Source organism: Canis lupus, chromosome 5 (genome assembly GCF_011100685.1).
Source record: "Canis lupus familiaris isolate Mischka breed German Shepherd chromosome 5, alternate assembly UU_Cfam_GSD_1.0, whole genome shotgun sequence".
In the NCBI taxonomy this organism is placed as follows: Eukaryota; Metazoa; Chordata; class Mammalia; order Carnivora; family Canidae; genus Canis; species Canis lupus.
The window spans coordinates 62,974,765-62,994,469 of NC_049226.1; the positions used below are offsets into that span (position 1 = coordinate 62,974,765).

Below are 19,705 nucleotides of genomic sequence, written 5' to 3' on the forward strand. Positions count from 1 at the left end.
CCGACCTCAGCCTCCGACCCCCACCTTCGACCCCACCCTCAGGCCTGAAGGTCTTTTCCCGGCTCTGACCAGAATCCTGCTCACACTCATTTCCTCTCGCTCAGGCCCCACAGGACTTGGGAACAGCTGGCTCCCATCCTCTGTACCGTCACTCTTCCTGTGTCTATCTGGAAGCCAGTATTAAGTAACCCACGCCTCACACCCTTGAGCAACCACCCACAGCCACATTCTGCTGGCCACTGAGTCTCATGTCGCTTCTTCCTGCATTGGAGAACAGACCCTGGAGTCGACAATTCTCGCCTTCTCAGACTGGGAAGATATTGTTGAGCTATTAAAACAAGATTCTGAAGTGCGTGGAATAATCTTAGAGACAGGTTGAACTGTGTCCAACCACCACCCAGCACCCCCGCCCCCAACCCCGCCATTCATTTGTTGAAATTCTAAGCCCTGGAACCTCAGGATGTGACTTTATTTGGAGACAGAGTCTTTAAAGAGGTGATTAAGTTAGAATGAGCTCATTAGGGTGGTCCTAATTCAACATGACTGGGCCCTTTCCAAAGGGGAAATTTGAACACAGTGGATACAAAGGGGAGACCCTGTGAAGGCGGAGGGGAGGACGCAGCCTACAAGGCCAGGAGGCTGGCCTCAGGAGGACCCAACCCTGCTGACACCTTGACCTTGGACTTCCAGCCTCCAGAACTGAGAGAAAACAAATTTTTGTTGGTTAAGCTAACCTACTCTGTGGTTCTTTGCTAGGACAGCCCCAGCAAATTAACAGAATAATCCCCAAATAGATACAATTCACCAAACCAAAATTCCTCTCCAAATTCTGATGAATCAGTTTCTGATTACCACCTGAGGCAACCCCATGCATAGGACCTGAGTTCCCTATTTGTGTGTATCCTCCGGGGGCGGCTGGAGGGAAGATTCTGGTCCCACTCAGCTCCACTCACCCTGACCCTCTGGATGAGTCAGTTATGTCTTTTGCTGGAGCGCCTGCTCTGTGCCAGGAACTCCGGGGAAGTGGGCCCCAAGGCCGGATCCCATCTCAGGTTATGAGTTTGATGTGGCACAAGAGTCCTCTGGACCTGCAGCCTGATGGCCTGTGGCAGGCTGATAGAAACAGCGACATAATTCATGGGCAAAATGAAAATGTGGGACCTTTGTCCAAAAATTACAAATTTCAAGTCCAAAGACAGGCCCAGCTGAGCACAGAGGTGACAAGTCCATGAAGCCAACCCTGCTACTGGGGAACAGCAAAGGGAGTCTTGGCAAAGCCAAGTGTCCAGGGCACAGGGCTGTCACCATCCCTGACTTATCATGTGGGCGCCCTCAGATCCAGTATGTGTGCATGTGTGCGTGCATGAGAGACAGACGGAGAAGTGGCCCCTCTTTGTCCCAATCTACTGTCAGATACAAAAATGCCAGAGTATATCCTATATATCTGTTCTAAAGACTGCAGAAGTAAATTGCCAAAAAGACATTGGTTTCCTACAAAGACTGGAATGGACGCAAAGCCTGCTTATTTGTTTCATTACTTATCATTCAGGAAGTTCTGCAGGTGAACTGTATCTGAGAAGCACCATTTTTCTGGTTTCTGTTTTGGCAAAACAAAAAGCACTGCTAGATACCAAAAGAGGTTACTTGCAAATAATTTTACCTGAACTCAATAGGCCAGTTAGATCACAACCCAAGAGTGTGGTTCTTAAAATTAAAATTGCAAAGCTCAAGATCCTGAATCAATTGGTGGTTGGGAGAAGGCAAGCATTCTTCATTTCTGCCTAAAACTGGGAAAAATAAAAAGACTTCTGCTCAGAAGCCATCCCAAATGCTGCCTTGGTCAAAACTCCCGTGAGGGATCTGAGTGTTGGTCTGTCACTGCAGCCGGCATTCCGGGCATTCCATCGGCCCCACTTCAGCCCACGCCCGGCTCCACGGGTCTGGGGAGCGCAGGGGAATTTGTGGCCAAGTGGGCACGGGTGTGGCCAGTCCAATGTGCGTTACAAAGGGGCCCTCTCTGAGGCAAGCTCTCTGAGCTCTGAGGAGAAACAGAACAATTCCCACAGGAATCCGATTTGCTCAAGAGAGCCTGGCTGCCCACTCTGCTCTCCAGCATGAAGACAAGGAGGACTGGCTTGGACCAGAAATGCGTCAGGGCCAAGCTTAGACTCAGAATACCTTTCTAATGGGTCTTCCGTCTTACATAAAGTGGTCTAAATGGAAGCAGGCCCATTTGTCCCTCAGCGCTAGGAAGCACAGAGGTCGACAAGACAGAACCAAAAGATGGGGTCCAAGCAGGTGGGCATGAGCAGGGAAGGTGCCGCAGGCAGTGGCTGGAGGAGGAACAATGGGGGTGTGTGAAGGCCGGTAGGGGTGGGGGTCACAGCAGGTGTTATCTTGGCCTGCATCAAAGGTACAGAAGGCCCATCACCTCATGGACTCTAGAAGCTTCTCTTAGTCAATGGGGTCAGAGGAGTAAAGCGGACACCTGGCTTCACCTCTCAGACTTGTGTGAATTTCTATATAGCACTAGATTGGAGAGTGGAAGAAATCAGTCAGACAGAGACTAGAGCACTCATGGTTCCGTCAAAAGAGCACAAAGGCACCAGTGCAAGACAGACGAGGACCAAAGGCTGGTTCAGTGGGCTCTCTCAAAGCACAGGGCCTGAAGATGGGTTATCTGGGCTCACTGGAGGCCATGGATGTACCTCGTGGCCCAAGAAGCGACCCCTGTGCCCTTGCTGCCCAACTACTGGTAGCTTGGATCCCCTTCCTGTTGCCAAGGCAAACCCAAAGTTGGCATCTGCAGGTAGAGCTGGGTGAACCCAGAGAAGCAGACTCTTTTAGCTGAGCTCCCATGGAGGAACCTTCCTCATCGGCCGCTGAGGCAGAAACACCAGCAACTTCTCATTCCTGTCAACATCTTGGGCCTGGCCTTGACTGAAAAGGAAAAATCCTCCTCAAGGCAGACACATTTCCTCATGCCCACCCAGGCACACCCACCAAAACTAATGATTGCCTTCGCAATCTGCCTCGTGGGGGAAGAGGAATGGTGTGTGTTTATGTTCAAGCCACTCTGCACGGCAGGCCGGCCCACAGGGCAGGGATGCCACCCAAGGCCCATCTCCAAGGATACCAGCCACCGGTTAAGAGTAAGGATTCTCAAGCCAGACTGCTCGGGTTCAAATCCCATCCCCCATTTCTATCAGCCACATCCCCTGTTACCGTGGCACTTTGTTTTCTTCTCTGTAAAACAGAAGTAACAACAGACCCTTGCTCCTGAGACTACATTTCCAGTGCTTAGAGCAGGGCTTCATACATACCAAGTGCTCTGTAAATGCTGGATTTTATTATTCCTGCGTGCAAACTTCTCCCAGCCAAAAACCTTCCCTAAGCCAGCCGGGGTGCTTTTCCCCCCTCAGCATCCATGAACAGGCCGCTCCAGGCCCCAGAGCTGGCTTACCAACCAACATGGCGGAGCAGAGCTTCCAACATCCTGGTTTTGGCGTCTCACGCTGGCTCCGAGCGCCTCTCGCTTATTTCTTCCCTCTTGGGCCCAACAACGTGCAGCACTTCTAGGGCAGTATACTTGCTGATTGCTTCCTTCACTATTACTCACAACAACCAGCTAAGACACTGCCAAAGAAACACTCACAGCTGGCCCTGACGATGACTCAGGGGGCAGGCCTGCTCTGCCTCTCCTTCGGACCTGTGGATGGGAAGGGAACGTGGGGAGGAAAGAGGACGGTGGAGAAAGCGGGGACAGGCAACAGCTCCCCACAGGCCTGGCCCGCCACTCACTGACCAGGAGAGGAAAAAAAAAAAAAAAAAGTCATCACTTCCCAGGAAGAGAAAAGGTTAGAACTTTACAGCCACACGAAAAGGGAGCAAGAGAACAACGCTCCCCCATCCCGGGCGCCCCCAAGAGAGTGGACCAGTCAGCATCCTACCCGGGAAGTGGAACCAGGAGGGGATACAGATGAAGAGGTTTATTTCAAGGAACTGGCTCACATGACTGTGGGGCTGGCTAGGGCAGCCTGGCAGGCTGGGCGCTCTCAGGCCGGAGCTGACGCTGCAGTCCACAGGTGGATTCTTTCCTCCTCGGGAAACCCCCGGCTTTGTTCTTAAGGCCTTTCTACTGATTGGACGAGGCCCACCCACATTAACGAGAATAATCTTAAAAGTCAACCAGTGACATATGCCACCCACATCTGCACAAAGCCTTCCCAGCAGCTCCCGGATGGGTGTTTGGCTGAGTTACTGGGTACTGCAGCCTGGCCAAACTGACGCCTCAGCTGACCATCACAGCAGCTTCTAGAATATTTAGTCACTAGCTTCTTTGGATGTGGACCACTGATGGACAGTTCCTCTTCTGTGTGGGGTGGGGACACACAGGGGTGGTGTTCCTGGGAGAGTCACTGTGTCCCCTTCCCCAGCCCGGGAGGTCCCAGAAACGGGTTTCACGCAAGTGGTTGTGGATGAAGACGGCGTATGGGTGGGCAGGGCCTCTGCCCGAGAGGAGAAAGCCCCTCTGCGGCCTTGCCACACACGCTCAGCAGGATACAGAGCACATGCCGCCTCCTTCCTCGGCTGCTAGGTGTCCAGCCGGAGATGGTGGGAGCCTGCTCTCACCTTAGCCTTCTGCCACCAAACAGATGAACCCGTGATGCTCTGCCTAGAGCAAGCCAGACCAGACTGCTTTAATTATGGCTTTCTAGGGTGGAAAATGCACCTGTAATATGTCAGTTTCATCCCAGAGGTGAGTTCCGGCAGAGCACATCTGTCAGGTCAGAGCACTGGCAACGGCTGTCCTGTGCCCAAGAATCAGCTGGAGGCCCGTGAAGTAGGAATCCTGGCTCCGCGCTGGAGCTCCTGACCACTCAGTGGGCCTGGGACGGGGCCAATGGCACTCACTGTCTGTGGTGACCATCCTCACATCAGCACAGGGGCCAGCAGGAGCCGAGGGGCTCCCGGGCCGGCTGGACGAGGTGGACTCCTAAGTACTAGAAACAGCAGCAGGCCCCCCACAGTAAAGACAGCTGCGTGGGAAAGAAGCAGGAGCAGCACTCGTGGTGCCCGTGAGTACAGAACAGCATCTGGGGCGGGCTGGCCCTGCCAATGGTGGTGTGAGAGGCGGGAACAGGCTCGGGGGCGCTCAGTGGCCTCAAGCCTGGCACTGCTGTTGCAGAGCACGAGGTCAGGGCAGCTCGGTGGAAGAGCCTGCATGCTTCCCAGGGACGGGGCACACGCCAAACCCCAGCAAGGTCAAGCACTCACAGAGCTCTAGGGAGGGAGGGAGACCAGGAGGTGCTGCACCTTGGATCCAGCCTAGCCTCTAGCTCAGAAAATGAACCAAAGGAAAAGATGGCTCAGAAAAACAAGACCATAAAAAATAAATAAATTAATTAATTAAAAAATTTTTTAAAAATTTAAAAAAGCAAGACCAGATGTACCTTCTACTGCTCAGTAGCCCCTGCCCCCAACTTCCACGCAGAACCCCATTTTCTGAATCTGGGCAGTGTTGCGGGTGAAGGTGTCTGCCTATGGAGGCTACTCCCAGGGGCCAGGGCTGATCTGGCAGTTATAGTGGCCAGGACAGTGTCCTCCCTCTTCTTCCTCAGTCCAGGGTCCTCACAGAGAGGACAATCTTCCCAGTCAGAGAGGGGAGGCTTGGACTTCAGGGACAATCTCCCCAGTCACAGACACGAGGTCAGAACTTTAGGCAAGGGTGAATAATCAGTCAGTGGATGAAATCCGACTGTGTTCCCCGAAGTATAAAGCAGGCAAAAAAATAAAAATAAAAATAAAAATATAAAAATAAAAATAAAGCAGGCAAGGCAGCAGTCTTGAACCAAGTCAGACTTTCCTGCCAAGTTGCAACCCAAGGTCAGAGTAAACGTACTTAGATTAAAATGTACATTCTCTTCTACTGAAAGGTCTTTGGCTCAACCACCAGGAGAGCTTCTGCTGCATTAACACAATATGTTTCAAAGGCCCGAGGCTCAGTAGAGCCCTGATTTTTGCCGTCACTTCACTTCCTACAGAGTCTCTCCTGAGTCCCCGGCCCAACACCCCTCACTGCAGAGCCAGGGCTGCGGGTCCAGGGAGCTGGGAGGAATACAAGAAAACCAGAAGTCATCTCTACCAAGGGAGTTTTAAGTTCCTAGCACTTAAATTTTAGGCGCTAAAGAAAAAGTGGATTCTGGCAACATGGCTCTTGGATGTTCCAATTCCTGGAAAAGGAGGCGCCCTCTTCATCCAGGAGATGTGGAAATTCATTCAGGAAACCTTCCCAATCCGATAGCACATGTCTCAGCAAGCACGAACATCTCTTCCATCAGCTGCTGACTGTGCACCTACAATGTGCTGACCCCAGGCTGGGCAGGGAGGGTGGAGGCCATCTTGGGCCTTGGGGTGCCCATGAAGAGAGAGATGGGCAAGAAATCACAGGCGTGCAAAATTACAAGCGTGAGCAGTTCTGAACCACGAGAACAAGCACTTTTAAAATGCCCGTTCTGGGGGCCGAAGCCTGGTAGTGAGAACAAGTCACAGCTTTGCACCACGTGCTCCTGCTCCCTCCCCCGCCAGGCCTGGAATCCAATGATTTCTACCACGATTTTCACCACCAGTCTTATTTAAGTGTCCTCTTGAGTTTCACAATGATGTTGAAAGCTAGAAGGAAATTTTTGTGCTCTTGCAAGTGATCTCCAAAAACCTGACTCAGCGGCAGGAAGGTGATGGTGGCTCAGAGGAGCTTCAGAGACTTGCCCAGATCAGTGAGTGACTTCCATCCAGGTTAAAGCCTGGGCAGAGAGAAACCTGCCTTAAGAGTGGGGAATCTTGGGCAGCCCAGGTGGTTCAGCGGTTTAGCGCTGCCTTTGGCCCAAGGCGTGATCCTGGAGACCCGGGATCGAGTCCTACATCAGGTTCCCTGCATAGAGCCTGCTTCTCCCTCTGCCTGTCTCTGCCTCTCTGTGTGTGTGTGTGTGTGTGTGTGTGTGTGTGTGTGTGTGTCTCATGAATAAATAAATAAAATCTTAAAAAAAAAAAAAGAGTGGGGAATCTCACACACACACAAAAAGAATTACAGGCCAATATCCCTGACGAACATGGATGCAAAAATTCTCAATAAAATGCAAGTGATTAAAAGAATTATTCACCACAATCAAGTGGGATTTATTCCTGGGCTACAGGGGTGGTTCAATACTCACAAATCAATCAGCATGGTACATCACATTAATAAAAGAAAAGATAAGAACTGTATGATCCTCAACAGATGCAGAAAACATATTTGACCAAATACAGCATCCTTTTTTTTTTTTAAAGATTTAATTTACTTATTCACGAGAGACACAGAGAGAGGCAGAGACATAAGCAGAAGGAGAAGTAGGCTCCTTGAGGAGACCCTATTGCAGACTCATCCCAGGACCCCAGGATCACGACCTGAGCCGAAGGCAGGTGCTCAACCACTGAGCCACCCAGGTGGCCCACCCCATGGCATCCTTTCTTGATAAAACCTTCAACAGAGTAGGGATAGAGGGAACATACCCCAACATCATAAAGGCCGTATACGAAAGACCCACAGCTATTATCATCATCAATGAGGAAAAACTGAGAGCCTTTCCCCTACAGTTGGGAACAAGACAAGGATGTCCACTCACCATTACTATTTAACATAGTACTGGAAATCTTAGCTTCAGCAATCAGACAACAAAAAGAAACAAAAGACATCCAAATCAGTAAGGAAGAAGTCAAACTTTTGCTATTTGCAGACATGATACTGTACGCAGAAAACCAGAAAGACTCAACCAAAAAATTGCTAGAATACATGAATTCAGCAAAGTTGCAAGATAAAAAATCAATGTTCAGAAATATGTTGCATCTCTACACATCAATAATGAAACAGCAGAAAAGAAATCAAGGAATTGATTCCATCTGCAATTTCATCAAAAACAATAAGATACCTAGGAATAAACCTAACTAAAGAGATAGAAGATCTGTACTCTGAAAACTCCAGAACACTTGTGAAAGAAATTGAAGAGGACACAAAGAAACGGATAAGCAATCCATGCTCATGGATTGGAAGAACAAACATTGTTAAAATGTCTACAGTACCCAAAGCAATCTACACATTTAATACAATCCCTATCAAAATAACGTCAACATTTTTCACAGAGCTAGAACAAACAATCCTAAAATTTGTATGAAACCACAAAAGACCCCACATAGCCCAAGCAACCCTGAAAGAGCAAACCTGAAGGCATCACAATTCTGGACTTCAAGCTCTATTACAAAAGCTGTAGTCAACAAGACAGTATGGTACTGGCACAAAAACAAACACAGGAATCACTGGAACAGAATAGAGAACTCAGAATGGTGCCCACAACTCTATGATCAACTCATCTTCAACAAAGCAGGAAAGAATATCCAATGGAAAAAGACAGTTTCTTCAATGAATGGTGTTGGAAAAACTGGACAGCAGCAGGCAAAGAATGAAACCAGACCGCTTTTTTACACCACACACAAACAAATTCAAAACGGCCATAAAACCTAAACATGAGACAGGAAACCATCAAAATCTTAGAGGAGAACACAGGCAGCCACCTCTTTGACCCCGGCCATAGAAACTTATTAGACACACTGCCCGAGGCAAGAAAAACAAAAGCAAAAATGAACTATTGGGACTTCATCAAGATAAAACGCTTCTGCAGACTGAAGGAAACAATCAACAAAACTAGAAGGCAACCTACGGAATGGGAGAAGATATTTGCAAATGACGTATCAGATAAAGGGTTAGTCTCCAAAATCTATAAAGAATTTACCAAACTCAACACTCAAAAAACAAATAATCCAGTGAAGAAATGGGCAGAAGACATGAATAGACACTTTTCTGAAAAAGACATCCAGATGGCTAACAGACACATGAAAAGATGCTCAGCATCACTCTATCAAAACCACGATGAGATACCACCTCACACCTGTCAGAATGGCTAAAACGAACAACACATGAAACAACAGGTGTTGGTGAGGATGCAGAGAAAGAGGAACCCTCCTGCATTGTTGATGGGAATGCAAAAAAATAAAAAAAAAATAAAAAGGAATGCAAACTGGTGCAGCCACTCCAGAGAACAGTATGGAATCTTCTCAAAAAGTTAAAAACAGAATTACCCTATGACCTAGCAATTGCACTAATAGGTATTTACCCAAAGGATGCAAAAATACAGATTTGAAGGGACACATGGACCCCAATGTTTATAGTAGCATTATCAACAATAGCCAAACTATTGAGAGAGCCCAAATGTCCATCAACTGATGAATGGATAAAGATGTCACACACACACACACACACACACACACACACACACTAGAATACTACTCAGCCATCAAAAAGGACGAAATCTTGCCATTTGCAACAACGTGGATGGAATTCTGGGTATTATGCTAAGTGAAATAAGCCAGTCAGAGAAAGACAAATACCATGTGATCTCACTCAAATGTGGAACTTAAGAAAGAAAACAGATGAACATATGCAAAGGAGTGGGGAGGAGAGAGGGAGATAAACTATAAGAGATTCTTAACAATTGAGAACGGAGGGTTGATGGAGGAAGGTGGTGGGGGAGAGGCTAGGTGGGTGATGGGGATCCAGGAGGCCACTTGTTGTGATGAGCACTGGGTGTTATATGTAAGTGATAAACCAGTGAATTCTGCTCCAGAAACCAATATTGCATTGTACGATAACTAAGTAAAATGGAAAAAAATAAAAATAAGCCTAAATACACGGTAAAAAAAAATAACACAACAGTGGGAGATCTCTGGGACAAGTCCATAAAAGACTTACTCGGATGTTTTAACCTTAACAATTATTGTCAGTCTGGGTCGAGGGGAATCAGCATTCCCAGAAGGGCAGGCAGCACCTCCGTTTCTCCTGAATTTCAGGATCCACTTGTGCCTTCCCTGGAAAAAAAAGAAAAGGCCACATAGTCCCTGGTAGGTGACACTGGTGCACGCTTGTCCCTCCATTGGACCTGCAACATCCCTGGGTAAATGGCATGCATGTCTGCTGGCTCTTGGGGGCTGCCAGCCAGAAGCCTGCTGCCTCTGCCCTCTGCAGAACTGGGGACCTTACTCAGCTAACACCTCTGAATATTTAGAATTCTTAGTGTTTCCTATTCTAGTCCTTACAAGATGGAGGCCTGAAGCAGCACGTTCATCGGGAGGGAGAACAGCTCAAATGCTTGAGGACCACCAACCGGGACCACCAGCTCACTGGGAAGAGGAGTTGTCTGGCAAGTGAACGGGGAACAGCAGACGCCGTGACTTTCTAGAAGTGCCCTTGAGTTAAGAATGGACTATTACGCTCCCTTTGGGACGCCTGGGTGGCTCAGTGGTTGAGCATCTGCCTTTGACTCAGGGCATGATCCCAGGATCCAGGATCCAGGATCGAGTCCCACATCGGGCTCCCTGCAGGGAGCCTGCTTCTCCCTCTGCCTGTGTCTCTGCCTCTCTCTCTCTCTCTCTCTCTGTCTCTCATGAATAAATAAAAAAAATCTTTTTTTTTTTAAAAAAAAGAATGGAGTATTAAATACATGTATTTTCAGAGTGAGCATTATTATTGGTTATTGAATCCCCAAGCCAGTTAGAAATCTGAATCAATTTCAAGTCTCTGATGTAGCAGATCCTGGTTACCTGCCCCAAATCCGTGCCTCTCTGCTCCTACTCACAGGCCCTGACTTGGCTCAGGTAAGCCCAGCCTCTTCTGAGTCACAGGCCTCACCAACGCCATCCCGGCCAGCCCCTTCCCTTGCCACCTATCCTTTGGGGCTGGCCAGGCCTCAGTCATCATTCTGGCCAATGAGATGTGTGGGAAAGTCTGCTGGGGCTTCGAGAAGGATTTCCTCACTCCTAACAAGAGGTGCCCAGGAAGGCTGGCCGGAAGAGAGCTGGTAGATAGAAGACAAAGTCATTGTTCAGAGGATGGCCGAGCAGAAATATGGAGAGAACCTAACGCCCCGACATCATCGAGCCCTGGATCCACCCCGCCACCCCATTCCAGCCTCTGGAATTAGGGTTTTGTACAACACTTACTGTTCCAACTACTTAAGTCAGTTTGAGTAGAACTGCTGTCTTACTTGCAAAGGAAGGAATCCTAACAGATATATCCCATGATCTAAGCAATCTAAACATCACAAATTACCTTGGAATTGAAAAAACAACAGCAACAACAACAAAAACAAAAAAGGAAAACCATTTAACAAAAACATCTGTTTCAACGGCAGCAGAAACAGCAGCCCCGTCCTCTCCCTGCACAAATAGATGGAGCAAGGACAGTTTAGGCAGGTGGCCCCTGTTCTGAACCCTCTCCAGTGACCTGGTGGGTGATGTTCCCTGACGGCAGCAGAGAGGAGCGCGCCCGGACCACTTGGACCTTCAATGATGCCTGACAGGACAAAAGCAGTCCTGGTTTCGGATACAGGGTCCTGGGTTTGTGCTTTAGACCTGCACTCCCTTCCTGTCCTCTGACCAGAAATCCCCCTGGACACTAAGGGCTAAATACAGCGGGAGTGAAACTGCTGCAGAGACAGGCTTTCATAATTTCAGAACTTCACAGACAATTTCAAAATAAAATCCAGCCCAAGGGGCTATAACATAAATCTGAATTTTGGAAGAAGCCCGGCACTTCCCCCACCCCCTAAGTGCTTCTCAGAGTAGAGACTGAGGGTGCGGCCCTGATTTAACACTGAGCCCTGCTGCCAGGCAGAGAGAGCCCCCAGCCCAAACCCCCCCTTATGGAAAACAGCCCATCTAACCACCATAGAGCCTTCCACAGGCTTTCCATCTGTACTAACTGAAAAACTCTGGTCCTTAGCCCCTCAATAAGGATCACCGAGCACCTGGGATACTGATGGGGCCCTGCCTTCCCCACTCACCGTTAAGCAACCAGGCCCTGTTAAGACATTTACTTTTCGGAACAAAAGATCAGACAATTAGAAATGTGTCTTCTAATGCCAAGGCCAAATTTCCTGCACACACACAGTAAATCCTCTAGAAACAAATTCATGATTTTCTCTACTAATCCCAAAAGTATTTTTCTCAAGGTGTAAATGTTCCCTGAAGTTGACAGTGAACTAAACCAGCAGGGGGGGAAAAAAAGGCAGGTTACCTGCTTTGTGGGCTGAGGGCCGGCTCCACCTGTCTGACCTGTCGGGCTTGCCACCTGGGGCCAGGCACCAGACTCGGTTGCCAGGGGCTGGGCTCTCTGCCAGCACCTGGCCCCTCCATAGGTGTGCACTCACCTGTGGAGAGGCGCTCCCTCCTCTGTTTGTACCCTGTGATCACCCCCTACTACCACCACCACCACCCGTGCTGGCACATCTTTCCTGAATTGTTTGTATCTAATCTCAAAGCTGGTGGTGAGAAAGAACAAAGAGGAAGGAGGGAAGAGGAGACAGGAAAGACCCGGTTCCCACACCCATCAACAGTTCCTGGGTGACAGTCAGGGAGGTGGAGCTGGGTGGGACCGGGAGCCTGAGCAAGGCCGTCATGGTCATCATTGGGATCAAATTCCAGGGCTGCTCTTTCCCTCTGGGTGGCTATTTTGGGAAGGCAGCTTTACTCCAGCAGACTGGCTACCGCTGACACTGGAATCCGGAAGCCTCAGAGCTCCACCAGGCTCTGGCGCAGGTAAAGGCAGGAAGAACAGCCCCAAAGAGCAAAGGTTCCAGGCACCCTCGAGAAACTCTGCTCTGAGCACACACAGGCTCACCTAGCCTGCCTATCCCCACACCTTCAACAAAGGTGACTGAGCACCTGGGATACTCTCTGGCTTGCAAGAGGGGGTCCTGGCTTGATGTCTGAACCAAGGTGCTGAGGGGCACAGCTGGTGGGGCTGGTGGTCTCGAGTCCACAAGCATCATGGGTCCTTTCCTTGCCATCCGGGACTAGGAGCCCTGGGCAGCCAGACCTAACTTCTCTTCCCTTGCACTCTCCAATGCTCACCAAGTGCAAGTCCATAGTGAGTGTGTGAGCTCCCAGCACAGGTGTGTGGGAAGGAGGCGAGAGGGAGGGGCATCCCAACCACTGCTCAAGTTCAAATTGTGTGCTTTGGAGGTGGCCTAGTAATCCGAACCTCTGGGAGCCACTGCAGAACAGAACGGTAGCATCCAAGAGCTGTGGGCACTACTGAGATCTTCTGATAACTGGGGTTTTCCAGTGCAAGGGCAGATGCTAAGTTTAAAGCCCCTACCAGGAAACCAGAACCCATTTCCCTGAGCAGACAGTGAGGCAGGGAAAGCTGCCCAAGGGAGAAGCAGTGGTGGAGCTCAAGCAGAACCCAACCTCCTTCCTCGGGGGTGACCTCACTCCCCAAAGGAGCAAAGGAAAAGGCTGCCTGGGTCAGGCGAGGCCTCCAACCTCAGAGTTATGTCGGGCCTCAGGGCAACACTGTGCTTTGTGAAGCCGGATCTCAAAGTCAGCTTCTCCCTTACTCTGGTCCCAAGAGGAGCCAGCAAACAGGCCAGCCCTGCTCAAGGGGCCTGATGCACAGCCCTGTGGCATGATCCCGGGTGGGTCCATCCTAGGGCCTGACTCCCTCTTCCTCCTCCTCGCTCTCAAACAGCCAGTCCCAGGTCACAGGCTTTCAGAAAATCCCTCAAGCTCTGGCCAACTTCAGACTGCCCTGGCCCTTAGATCATCTGCTAGTCACTGGGCTAAGACCCAAACTTAGGGAGAGAAATGCTCAGCGATTTCAGAAAACCAAACTGCAAAGGTGCTCACAGTAAAATTGTCGGCAGGAGCTCCCCATGCTCGGAAATACTCTAGGGGAGTGCATATCAAACAGAGCTAAAAATGAAATTGAGGCTTCCTGCCCCCAATATAGGCAGCCAGAATCTTTCAAATTTACATATAAAGTCCCATGATAAGTCATTTGGGATCCCTCAAAGTAGGAAGGCTGCTTGTGGTTACAGCAGGGTGAGTCAAGGAAACAAACAAATGAGGCGGATGAGGTCAGCCTTTTGGAAAAGGAACAAAGAAAAATTGCACCCAAGCGAGAAGCAGCTCATGATGCCCAAGCAGTGGTCATAGGAAGCCCATTTCTGAATCCTGGAGTCTGCTGGGTCTCAATGGGGGGGGGGGGGTGTCTGTCCCCCAGGGGACAGCTGGCAATATCTGGAGACGTTCTGGGTTGTCACAACTGCAGGTGGAGGGTGCCACTGGCATCCAGTGGGTACAGGCCAGGGATGCTACTAAATGTCTCATGGCGGACAGGACACCCCCGGCACAGAGAATCACCCTGCCCCAAATGTCAGTTTGGAAAACAGTTTGGAAACAGCCTAACACAATGAGAAATACTTTTCTCTCTTCTTTAAAAGTCCTGGGCAATTGGTCACCTTTTTAGTCACTTGACATGTCCCATAGCCCAGAGGGCCACTGGTGGGGACCCCTCCTGCCTGTGATCATGGGCTTTGCATCTTTGGAGTGACCTCCGGGAACAGACTTCAGCTTGGGCGAGCTGCCCAGCTGCTCCAGGCTCTCACTTGCCACTCGCAGAGGGCTCCAGACCTCGGGGCTCACCCCACTGCAGCTCAGCTCTGAAGGGCACAGACTGAAGCTATGAAGCCAAGGAAAAAGAACAATGACACCTCCGCCGTCACAGCAGGTAACCTTGCCCGGTGGCAGGTGCTTCACGGGCGTCAGTGAACTTTCACACAGTTTGTCTTGCCTGAATAAATACAAGCCTCACCCATTAAAGCAGAGTCTTTCTGCGTTCCTGACCTGCCAGCTCAGTGGAACAGCAGATGCCACACGTCCAAGTGCACGGGGGTAGGGAAGGGAGAGCCGGGCGCGTCCACCCTCACGTCACATGAAGGCAGAGCTGATCGAGTCCACCTCAGACCTCCTGAGACAAGCTCCTGCCTGGTGAGCCCCAGGAGTACAGGGCTGAGCTGGTGGCAGACACATCTGGGGGATACCCCTGCACCTCACTGTGCACCCTGGAATGTGAGTCCTGCAGAGACAGAAGCTCCAGAAATGTAAGGAGCACATCACACTCCTGGAGTTTTTTCTGGTCTGCCACAGGCTCAGCAACTGGTCACCAGAAAACCCAGGAGCTGACATAAGCCCAGACCTGACAGTGGCTGCCTTTGGGGAGTTGTGAGGAGACGCAGGCCAGAAATGGGCCTAACCCATTAGCCTCATCTACCTCTGGATTGTTTGACTTTTTACGAGCGTTGTACTAATTTTATCATTTTAAAAGAACATTTAAAAGGAAAGAATGAGGGCAGAAATATCTTGTATCCACACCTACTTCCCTGGGAACACACCTCACCTGCTCAGGGCAGGCTTGCACGGAGCTGCTGTTCCCGGTCACCAGACCCCAGAAAAGTGGCCCAAGCGAGACCACAAAGGCCAAAGACAAAGGGTAGAGGTGGTGAGACAGAGCTTAGTGCCAAACAGGGAAATGAGAAAAACAGCTCATGTGCCAGACCAGGAGCCCGGGCACGGAGGGGAGGCAGGGGAAGGAAAGCTGCAGGCCCGACACCCCCCTGTCTCCTGCCAACACCCCCTGAGCAGGTGACCATCCCCACCGACATCCACTCAGATCCAAATAAGGGTCTGGATCCAACACTCACCACTGAGGTTCACACTGAGGAACGTCATGCATGACTAAAATCCCGAAGCTTGCCAATCGCTAGCCACCCAGTCTGCTAGGAGTTCAAACAAGGCACTGCACCCCCACTTCCTGACCCTTGGGGCCTGAGATCTGCTTTTCCACTTAAAATCCTTGCCTCAGCCTCAGGCCTGAACTTGGCATCATCCCTACCACTTCAACCCCTTACTGCTTTCCATCATGAGTTCTGGGCTCCCCTCTACTGGCTTTCTTACAGGCTGGTGAATAACTCACACATGGTGTCACCTTTCCAAGTTCCCCTGTACTGCAAGAGGGACCAGACACCTAGAGACAAGACCGGAGCTGGGGAGACAGGGCTTGACCCAATGGGACAACTCACAAACTCTAACATTCTCATGAGCAGTTACTTCCTGTTGCCATCCAAGGCAAAACTAGAGCTGCAACATTCAGCCAGAAACCATCACATTTTAATAGTTCAGCAAACATCGTAAAACATTGGAAAGAAAAAGAGGTAGGTTGAAAAATAATACTCAGAATAATCATCTAAGGTTTGTGTCTGTACATACGCCTTTAGCTTATGAAGATCAGCTAAAAGGTAAACAACAGCAACATTCCCAGTGGGCAGGATAGAGAAGTCACTTCAGTCACAGGGGTCTGGTGAAGGGGGTCATGCAAGAGGCGAGCCATTCACCGTAGCCCCAGTCCAGAGTCCTGGCGAGGGCTGCAGCTCAGAGGGTTAACTGGTGATCTGAGATGCGGAACCAAAGAGAATGGAAGACATACAGAAGCCAAATCAGATACGAATCCACTGCACCAGGCAGTGAATTAGTGGGGGAACCAACTGGTATCCCCCAAAGGAAGGGCTCAAGCATCAAGTGTGTTCATAAGAGCATCAGGACCCAGTGTCCCAATGGTCGGACAGCTCAAGACTGACCTGAGAGAAGTTATAAGGGAGAGATGTGTGTGGATCCTGAGGATTGTCCCTTCTGCTCTTGTCCCTGCATACTGATGGCTTACTTTCCACCTACGACGCCCTCAAGTACCACATGTCCTCAGACCTTGCCTGACCATGGGCTCACCAGGCAAAACCTGCCCTCAGAAGAATACAGATGGGATGCCTGGGTGGCTCAGTGGTTGAGCATCTGCCCTCGGTTCAGGTCATGATCCTGGAGACCCGGGATCAAATCCCACACCAGGCTCCCTGCATGGAGCCTGCTTCTCCCTCTGCCTGTGTCTCTGCTTCTCTCTCTCTCTTTCCATGTCTCTCATGAATAAATAAATAAAATATTAAAAAAAAAAAAAGAATACAGACACCCTGATGTGCAGATTCAGTTGGCTGAGCGGGGAGCCTCGTCCTGTTGGGGGCGGGGGGGTGGGGGTGGGATTTTGCATTCGGGTGCAGAGTGAATCTGCTACCTGGCTCGAGCCAAAAAAACAAAGCTCTCTAATTTTTAAATGTCAGCCACAAACCAGCTTGCTGGACAGTAGGTGGGGGTGGCAGTGGCAGGGGAGATCTCTCCAAGATCACAGACCAGGGGCTTTGGCCCACTGATGCTGACTCTCCTGTGCCTGGGCCTCGTGGCCCTGCCTTGCCTGCCCTGAGCATCCTTCCTGCTGGCTTCACTGACTGGCTCCTGCACAGCCTTCAGGCTAGGGGAGGTGGAGGCGGGGGAGAAGCATTGGCAGCCCTGCTGGATTTGGGACTTCCGGCCTCCAGAACTGTGAGAGAATCAATTTTTGTTGTTGTAACCCCCCCACCCCCCAAGTTTGTGGTAAATTTGTTACAGCCGCCACAGGAAACACAGCCCTGGAGTCATCCATTAACTCATTAAACAGCAACACGGGGTGGGGTGGGTAGGGTGTTGGGGGGCAGGGAGGGAGGAGTAAGAAAGAGGCCTCTGAGCAGCACAAACTTCTACACCGAGTTCTTTCCTTTCCTCAGAAGGTATGGTTACCCCCAATGCACTGTTCTGTGACTATTCACATACTCTGTTCATTAATACTCCCCTTGGATAAACTGTCACCCCAATGTGATAGTTAGCTGAAATTCAAAACCAGGTAAATTCATCTTAGAACTCTCTCTGTCTCTCTCTCTCTGTTTCTTTCATGAATAAATAAATAAAATCTTAAGAAACAATTTTAAAAAGCAAGGAATCAAAGACATGCTTCACTCTCAAATGACACCCTGTCCCTTCCTCTGATACTGGGGTGGAGGCAAGATCGCCCTTGAGATTCACTCGTTAACTCATAGCTCACAGTGCTAACCTGTCACGGGGATGGGGATTTCTGACCCGCAGTCATTCATTCGTTCTTTCTTTTTTAAAGATTTTATTTATTTATACATGAGAGACACAGAAGGAGAGAGAGAAGGAGAAGCAAGCTCCATGCAAGGAGCCCGATGTGGGATTTGATCCCGGGACTCCAGGATCACACCCTGGGCCGAAGGCAGGCACTAAACCGCTGAGCCACCCAGGGATTCCCCCATTCATTCATTTATAGATTTTATTTATCTGTTCATGAGAGATGAGCTGGGATATAAGCAGAGGGAGAAGCAGGCTCCCTGTGGGGAGCCTAATGCAAGACTCAATCCCAGGACCCCGGGATCACGACCTGAGCCAAAGGCAGACGCTCAACCACTGAGCCATCCAGGGGCTCCTGGTCCACAGCAATTTAGAAGCAGAAACTCAAAAGGGTGGAGAAGGTTTGAAGAAATCAGATTCACTGACAAATTCACCAGGGGAGACAAGTGAGGGGCAGAGAACAGAGTGATGGAAATGCAATAAAACATAGAAAAAGCCCGGTAGTCTGAAGCTGGGGCCCTCAGGCCATGGTTCCACACTACCCAGCACAGCCCCGAACATTCAACATGATAATCCAGCTCGGCAGGAAAAGGTGAATTGTGTTTATTCTGTTTTAAGAAACATGCTATTCCCTTTGCCTGCCTGTGCCTGCAGTGGACTCTGGGGTGGTCCCCCTGCCCCCAGGGAGTGAGACCGCCCAAGATGTCCCAGGCAGAGGGCACCCACCTGCTCCTCCCCACTAACTCTACCGGGGACGCAGCAGAGGGACATGGCCACGACTGTAAGCAAGGCCCGCACGGAGCGGACACACAGCGCAGAAGGAACTCACCCAGGTGTGCCGGGCATGTGAACACGCGAATGAGGGAAGAAAAGAATAAATAAATGAATGGATGAATGTTAAAGTTCTGATGAAACATCTGAATTCTTCCCTGGGCTCTTCCTTCTCTCTGCTGACTCTACCCCAAGCATGATTTCCCTTTTATCAAATTCCTGGGACCGTTTAACCATGGAAATAGCCATGATGGGATTAAGTCCCTGGAGGGCAGATACCTGTGATACAGGCGGATCAGGAAAATATGTAAGAAATGCTGCCTGGTGTCCTAACCACTTTTTTTCTCTTTAGGTTGCAAACTGTTGACGGGACAGGAACCTATAAGGACAAAAGATCCACAAATAAAAATTAGAAACTGCGGTGGAGAGACCCTGCCAAGCACCCTGGTGCCATCCACTCCTCCTGGGTGTGTGTTGGGTGGGGGGGGGGGCGGGGGGAGACCCGAGACTGGCTTCCAACCAACCGAACAGGGCGCTGGTGGTGGGATGTGCCTCCCCTTCTGCAGTCCCCCAAGTGCCTGCACGCCCATGTCCATTCCCGGGGCACCCTGCAGGTCACCCCTTCTCGGCAGCAGCTGAGTCATGCCACGTGCATTGGAGCCCGGCTCTGCCATGACCACACTTACGTCTACGTCTACGTTTCCTCACATGCAAAGCGAGAACAACTCTAGCTTCCTCCTACTGTTGACACAAGGATTAAATCGGTTAAGATTTGAGAAATGCTGACAACAGCACCTGGCACACAGTAAGAGCTCAATAAATGTTTGTTGTTTGTGCATTACTTATGCAACCTTCTGCTGTCCTGACTGGACGACAGAGTCTGTGGGGGCGGCGACAGTCTATCTCACCCGCTGCTAACCTTACTTAGCCTTCGACAGGGGTGGATGGAGGAGTTCGAAAGACCACTTCCTGGCATCCTCCTAGCGACTCTGAGCACAGGAGTTCT

At 50.1% G+C, this 19,705-nt stretch overlaps 1 long non-coding RNA gene and 1 other non-coding gene across 2 annotated transcripts; both read right to left on the bottom strand.

The window, feature by feature from the left end:
• Positions 1-3,576: 3,576 nt before the first annotated feature.
• On the bottom strand, positions 3,577-3,642 carry MIR34A (microRNA mir-34a). The gene has a single exon (NR_049328.1). It is a non-coding gene; the product is annotated as a microRNA mir-34a (primary transcript).
• Positions 3,643-3,974: 332 nt separating this feature from the next.
• LOC111095987 lies at positions 3,975-19,077 on the bottom strand. Its single transcript, XR_005359883.1, has 3 exons — positions 18,979-19,077; positions 9,839-9,954; positions 3,975-6,803 (listed from the first exon to the last, which is right to left on the bottom strand). It is a non-coding gene; the product is annotated as an uncharacterized LOC111095987 (long non-coding RNA).
• Between the last annotated feature and the right edge of the window lie 628 nt (positions 19,078-19,705).